Raw genomic sequence first — 6,791 nt, 5'->3', positions numbered from 1 at the left:
CGCGACGCGGCTATATAGCCGGTGGCCTCACTCGCCTGTGCTCACACCAGCCCCGCCCCTTGCCGCCACCCAGCCCCTCCCTCTACCTCTCCCGAGCGCCGCCGCCCAACCCCTCCCCCTCCCTCTCCACCTCTCCCGAGCCCGTCGCCATGGCAGAACGTTTCCCCGGAGACGAGGCGACGGCCAACGGCTTCGGCCACCGTTCGCTGCGCGAACATGAGTCCTGGCTCCTGTTCCAGGCGAACATCACGGCGCTGCCGGACATGCGCGCCGGGCCGACGGGGTGGAGGCTCAGCGATGGGGGAGTGCCCGTTCCCCCAGTACGCGCCCCGTTGCCCGACGCCGTGGCCAAGCCAAACTACTTCGCCGAGGAGGTCGAGGTCATCCGCGCCTCCCTCATCGACGCCCAGCTCTCCCTCCCCCAGTACGCCGCCGACAACCACGCGGCTTGGGCTGCGTACTTCGAGCGCCGCCAGCGGTAGCGGTTGGCGTCCACCAACGACGCGCCGGTGGTCGGCGGCCAGAAGAACAGCGAGGGGCACCACCTGTGGTGGGGCGTCCCCGGCCGCACACTCGAGGGCGTGCTGACGCACCTCGAGGGCGGCAACAACCCACCGTTGGCGTACCCGGCGAGGGCGGCGGCCCCGTCGCACCACCGACGCGCCGGGCCATGGGCGGCAAGGAGGTTCGGGTCCTCCTCCTCTTCTTCCTCCTCGCGCTCTTCCTCTCACTCCTCCGGTGCTCCGGCCCTGCTCGGCATCAAGGCCGAGCACGCGGCGGAGACGCCGCTCGACCGGCGCACTCACAGCACCGGCATCGTCATCAACGAGGGCGGACGACGCGCCTCCTCGTCGGCTCCTCCTCCGCGCTTCGTCAAGCCAAAGACGGAGCCGGGGCTCGCGCCGGTGAAGACGGAGCCGGGGCTCGCGCCGGCGAAGAAGGAGCCGGCCGCGCCGGTGAAGACGGAGCTCGACGACGATGATGCGGCCCTGGAATGGGCGCGCAAGGACTCCATAGCGATGGAGAAGGAGCGCCTCAAGAAGGCGAAGGAGCGCCAGTGCGCCGCCCTGCGCCGCTTCGCGGAGCGCCGTCGCGGCCGCGACGAAGGCGGGGTCGTCGTCATCTGCGACAGCGACGACGACGATGCGCCACCGCCACCAGCCCGCGTTGGCGACGCCGGTCAGGGGTCCACCAGGGACGGCCGCGTCAAGGAGAAGTCCGACGACGGCGGCGACGACGACGACTACTCGGCGTTCAGCCAGTTTCTCTTTTAGTTTAGTTATTATCTATTTTGCTATGTAATGAAAACCGGCGAACATGCCTAATATATGCCCAAGTTTGCCGAAATTTATCGTGTTTCGCCGAACTTCGCCGAATTATGCCGAAATTTGCTTTACAAATTTTATTTTCAAACGCGCCTGGGGGCGGCCCTGGGGCCGGCGGTTGGGGACCAACTCGCCCCCAGACCCAATTTTTGCGCTGGCTCACCCCCAGGCGGCAATTTTAGGCGCCCCGTGGGGGGCCAACGGCTGGAGATGCTCTAAGCAAGGATCGAGGGATGCGATGCAACATCTAGCAACAGGGTGAGCGAGCGAGGCAGAGGAGCACGTGAATCGAGCGACTGAGGAAGAGATTGAGCGTGAGCTCGAGATGCTATCGTGGAGGAGGAGAGGTCACGGGAAAGTATCCAGTGCTCCCAGGCCTAGGGTGCTCCCGGTGCTCCGATGCGAAAAACATTTTTTAAAATGTTCAAAAAATTCTGAAAAAAATGCAGCACATCGACGGAACATCGATGTCTCTTGTCACAAAATTTCAAATCAAAATTGGAAACAGTGCTCGAGATACAAAAATGACAAATTTGACATCAATGTGATAATGGGCCAAAACTAAAGCCCAACTTATGTTATGTACAAAAATTTGTCATTTTTGTATCTCGAGCAATGTTTCGAATTTTGATTTGAAATTTTGTGACAAGAGACATCGATGTTCCGTTGATGTGCTGCATTTTTCTCAGAATTTTTGGAATATTTTAAAAATGTTTTTTAGACATTTGGAGCACCGGGAACACCCCAAGCCTGGAAACACTAGATACTTTCCCATGGAGCAAAGGACCTAATCGCGTCTTCTGCCGGCGGCAGGGAGGTGGATAGGCAAAAACACCAGCGGGAGGTGGGATGGCGTGATGGGGAACAAGATCCTCGTTCAGCGAGCTACCTTCACTCGACTCGGCATATATTTTGGGCACACTAGTCAAGATATGCTATTTGGGCCGGCCCGGGAAAGAGATGCTACGTGAGCTTGGTTTGTTCCGGTTGTTTCATTCAGGAACTTTTGTATTATTTGCCACACTTTTTTTTCCTAAAATTTGCATATTTTGCACATCACCACCGCATGTCAGTGTCGAAAATATGCAAGTTGCAAAAAAAGTGTGGCAAATGTGCAAATACCCCGTTTCATTCGCTCGTTGGGTTTGTCTCAAAAAAAATTGCTCGCTGGGTTCTTTTTAGTGGAATTGTTTGGGCCTTTTTCCATTTTTTTGTTTTTTCTGTAAAATAAAATGGAGCACAAATTTTGCTCCAATCTATTAATTAAGGAGTTGCTCAACAAGAATTAATTTCCGCATTAGCCTCAGCCAAGCCAACGCTTGATGTTTTTGGCATGTTTGGGTGCTTGGACTGCATCAAAAAGCTGGCCCGCCAGTTGGTGCACCAATATGAAACTTGGTTTAAAGACCACAATTTTATTATCCCAATCAACACACGGGCCTTTTTGCTAGCCTTGTCCTAATGAAAGCCAGTAGTAGCGAACCAACCTGTGGTTGGATGGTTAGAGGGACTGTGGTATCCTCAGCCTATCAGGAATCAAGTCCTGGTGCTCGCATTATTCCTGGATATATTTCAGGATTTCCGACGATGCACTTTCAGTGAGAGAAGACGTTCCCGTCCACGACGAGGTGCCTACGGTGACTTCGTAAATTTCAAGATGACATGCCGGCTCAGTCTCTCGGAGGTGCTCATATGGATAGGGTGTGTGTGTTCATAGGGGTGAGTGTATGTGTGTATGTATGAGCGCTTGAGTATGTACTATGTTAAAAAAAAGCCAGCAGTATAGGCATCATAAGTGGATGACAGAAAAATGCCAATTATTCATACATCTTATGGAACTTTAACCTGTGTTACTGGGTGAAATTAGTGTATCTACATAATGAATAGCTCCATGTTGCTGATACAAGTTATTTGTTGGACCCAGCCCCGCGTCGCTCTCCATGTTGCTGATACATGTTACTGGAGGCAGCCCGAGCCCTTGCCGCCGCCACCACAAATCTCCTGTTCCTCCTCCTCGCTGCCATCGAAGGACGCCACAGGCGAAGCCATGCGGCCGACGGTGGCGACGGGGACCTTGCTCGCGGCTTGGCACGGCGGCGAGCTTCTGGTGGACAACGGCACTGGCACAGTGGGGTTGGTGATCGGATCTGACATAGACGGATCAACGTGGCGATGGGTGCTTGGGCGCGGCGCAACGGACATGTGTGGGCATGTGGCCGTGGTTGTTCACGGCGGCACTGGTATGCCGGGCATTGTGATGGCATGTGCGCCAGGGGGCGGCGGCGATCATCCTCGGTTGCTGCTGATCAGGCGCGTGGTGCATGCACTCCAAATCCGTGATGGAGGAGTGCGCAGAGATTGCGCTGGCTGGAGGCAGGCGGGCTGGACGTGGAGCTCTTGCTGGTTGTTTCGGTGGACACACTTGCACGTCCTGGAATGAACGGATTGCTTGCAGGCTAGCTTTGCACTTCAGTGCATCAGGCTAGCAGAAGCTTCACCATCCTCTTGCACTGGGAGGTCTGACACCCAGAAAAACAGATCGCCACGTGTTGCTCTTGGCGACTCCGAGCGGCGCATCCACGCCGACGCTACCAACGCTCTCTCCCTCATACATTCTCTCCTCCTCGCTGAATGTTTTCGTTGGGCTGCCCAACGGCTATAGTTATCCTATTTTTTTATTGACTAAGTTGACAACGCCTTGCGCAGACTTCGTTCTCGTGGGTCCATAATGTCAGCTTCAAAAGCTATGGCAGACATGCAACCCATTTTTTTTACAACTCATTTTGATTCTGTTTTTCGAATACACTTATTCTGTGGGGTGGATGAAAAAACTATATTGCGGACATGCAACCTATTTATTATTTTTGAGAATTTACAGTCCATTTGATTTTGTTTTCGAATACACCTATTTACGGGACTGGGTTAAAAAATAATATCGCAGACATGCATGACATTTATTATTTCTGATAATTTACAACCCATTTGTTTTTTTAGAAGTACGCATCTACTTTTTTTTTGCGAAATGCATTTACTTTTTTTCGGATACACCTATTTGTTGCGGTAGGTGAAAAAACAATATTGCGGAATTTGTTGCGGTAGGTGAAAAAAACAATATTGTGGAACAGCAACCCATTTATTATTTCTGAGAATTTAGAGCCAATTTGCTTTATTAAAAAAAGTAGACTCGTTTTCTTTTGTTTTCCGAATACATCTATTTGTTGGGCTGGGTTAAAAAAAGTAATATAATGGGCATGCAAGTCATTTATTTTTTTGGATAGTTTACAGCCCATTTGTTTTTGTTAGAAATCAACCGATTTGTTGTGATAGATGAAAAAATAATATTGGTCTAGACACAACATTTCCTATAAAAGATACTATAAAACTGGGTTCAGCTTTCATTAAAAAAACTTAAATAGAGCTTGACATTCTTATATGAAAAACCAGTTCGTCGTAGGGCCTAAAAGCAAGCACGGATGGGTCGGCCGCGAGTGTTCTTTTCTTTTACCCTCCATGTTTTTTGGTCGGTTTTTCTTAAGAAAATATATGTATTTTAGAAAGCTAAATCTTTAAAACCATATTTAAAAAGGAAAAATATTTTTTACATAAATTGTCAAGTATGACTTTTTAAAAATCGCATGTATAAGAAAATGTTCACCATATATTAAACAAAATTCATCCTATATTTTAACATGTCGCTAAAAATATTCAATGTATATTATAAAAATGTTTAGACTATTATTATTAAATGTTTGTTGTGCATTAAAGAATTGTTCACCGTATACTAAAAATTTCTTCACCGTATATTATTAAGAAGGAAAAATAAAAATACAAGAATGTAAAAATACGAAACGAAAAACCTGAACGAAAAATTGTAAAAAAGCTGCTGCAGCGCAGCGAATGAGAAAACAACTAGAAACCCCCAACAGGGCGGCCCCAGTACTGCTTGCCCGCGGGCGTCGAGGTAACTAACCGCACGAGAGCGGCATGTCCATGGCTCTTTGGGCCGGCCTAATTATCACCAAGATACCAAGTTGAAGATTTCTCCAGCCATTTCTTCTGTATCACATGGAGACAAGTAAAGTTTCTAAAAAAAACATGGAGACAAGAAAAGAGAAAAGAAAGGAGGTATTTGTTGGCAGTAGATGGGTTTTACTAAAGGCCAAAATTATGATTCTTTAGTTATTTGTTTTAGACATGCAATTCTTCTAATCTACTTGTTTCCATTTCTTAATGGGTTTTTATTCTAAAAATAAAATTTATAATTTTATGAGCATATAAGAATGTTTACAAATTAAGAATCATGGATTTTAAAACATTACCAGATATAAAAAGTGTTAACGAATTTATAAAATGTCAAAGAATTTTAAAATTGATAAAGATTCTATTCGTAGTTTCTATTTTTAATATTTTCTGATTACATTTTTCTTCTTTTATAAAACGTGAAAAAATTGTAGAAAATGTTTTGTCAATATAAAAAAAGATCCAAATTTTATAATTTTTTAGTGATTTAAAAAATATCTGCAGTTTTTTTAAAGATGTTACGCCTTCTGATCCATATTAGGTATCGCTGAAACAGATGCATCTAACACTATGGATCGGATGGGTACAAATTGTCATTTGAGCATGCCAAGGCCTCTTGTTAAAAACCTACTGCTTTGATCTACATCTTTCTTGCTCATGTCTTTCGTCGAGGGTCTTATGCATTGGATATTATTATGTCACTACGTCACAGATCGGTGTAGGGGGAAAGGCTGGCTTGTGTGGGTGTTGCTTACGCATATGCGAATTGTTTTTTTTTTTTGCATGTACCTTTGGGACATTTTCCATATTATATGTATTGACCTCTTGCCATTGGTGGGTATTAGGCGTATTCAGGCCGAGGTTCACAGTGAAGAAACCGACATGCTAATGCGGCTGCTCGGTCCACTGCTCGCTATTTCTAACATCGTGAAATATGAAGGTGTGTTGCAAATTTGGTCACTACTAATTTTATATGTGGTACTATTTCAGCCTGGTATATAGCTGATTTTACAGAAATGAAATTCCGTTTACAATGATTTCCTTCCTCGTCTCTTTCTTCGATCCGTTTCATGCACATGTCAGATTTTTTGAGTGGGCGGTTGTTGCACTGAGTAGGCTTTCCCTTTTGTGCTGGCTATGTTGCAAACTATAGCGATGTCACACCCTCTTAGTGTGGTCGGTGTTGGCTCCACAGAGGGCAAGGGGCGGAGCTATATGTTTGTGTTCTTCCCACGTGTTGATTATAAATTGTCCCATGCGATACCTGCCACCAAGGGCGAGTCCGTTGTCGTGCTTGAGCTTAGATCATTGCTGAACTTCGGGAACTATTTTCGATCTCTGCTTCGTCTCTATGTTGGGATCATTTGGAGGTGGATTCATGAGCGACCTCGTGTGAGGGTCAAGTTTCGCTTATGTCATGTGAGTATCTGGATACGCTTGAGTCCA

Source organism: Triticum urartu, chromosome 2A, assembly GCF_056163025.1.
Source record: "Triticum urartu cultivar PI428250 chromosome 2A, HENAU_Tu73, whole genome shotgun sequence".
NCBI classification, from domain to species: Eukaryota; Viridiplantae; Streptophyta; class Magnoliopsida; order Poales; family Poaceae; genus Triticum; species Triticum urartu.
This window is presented reverse-complemented; position numbering follows the sequence as displayed.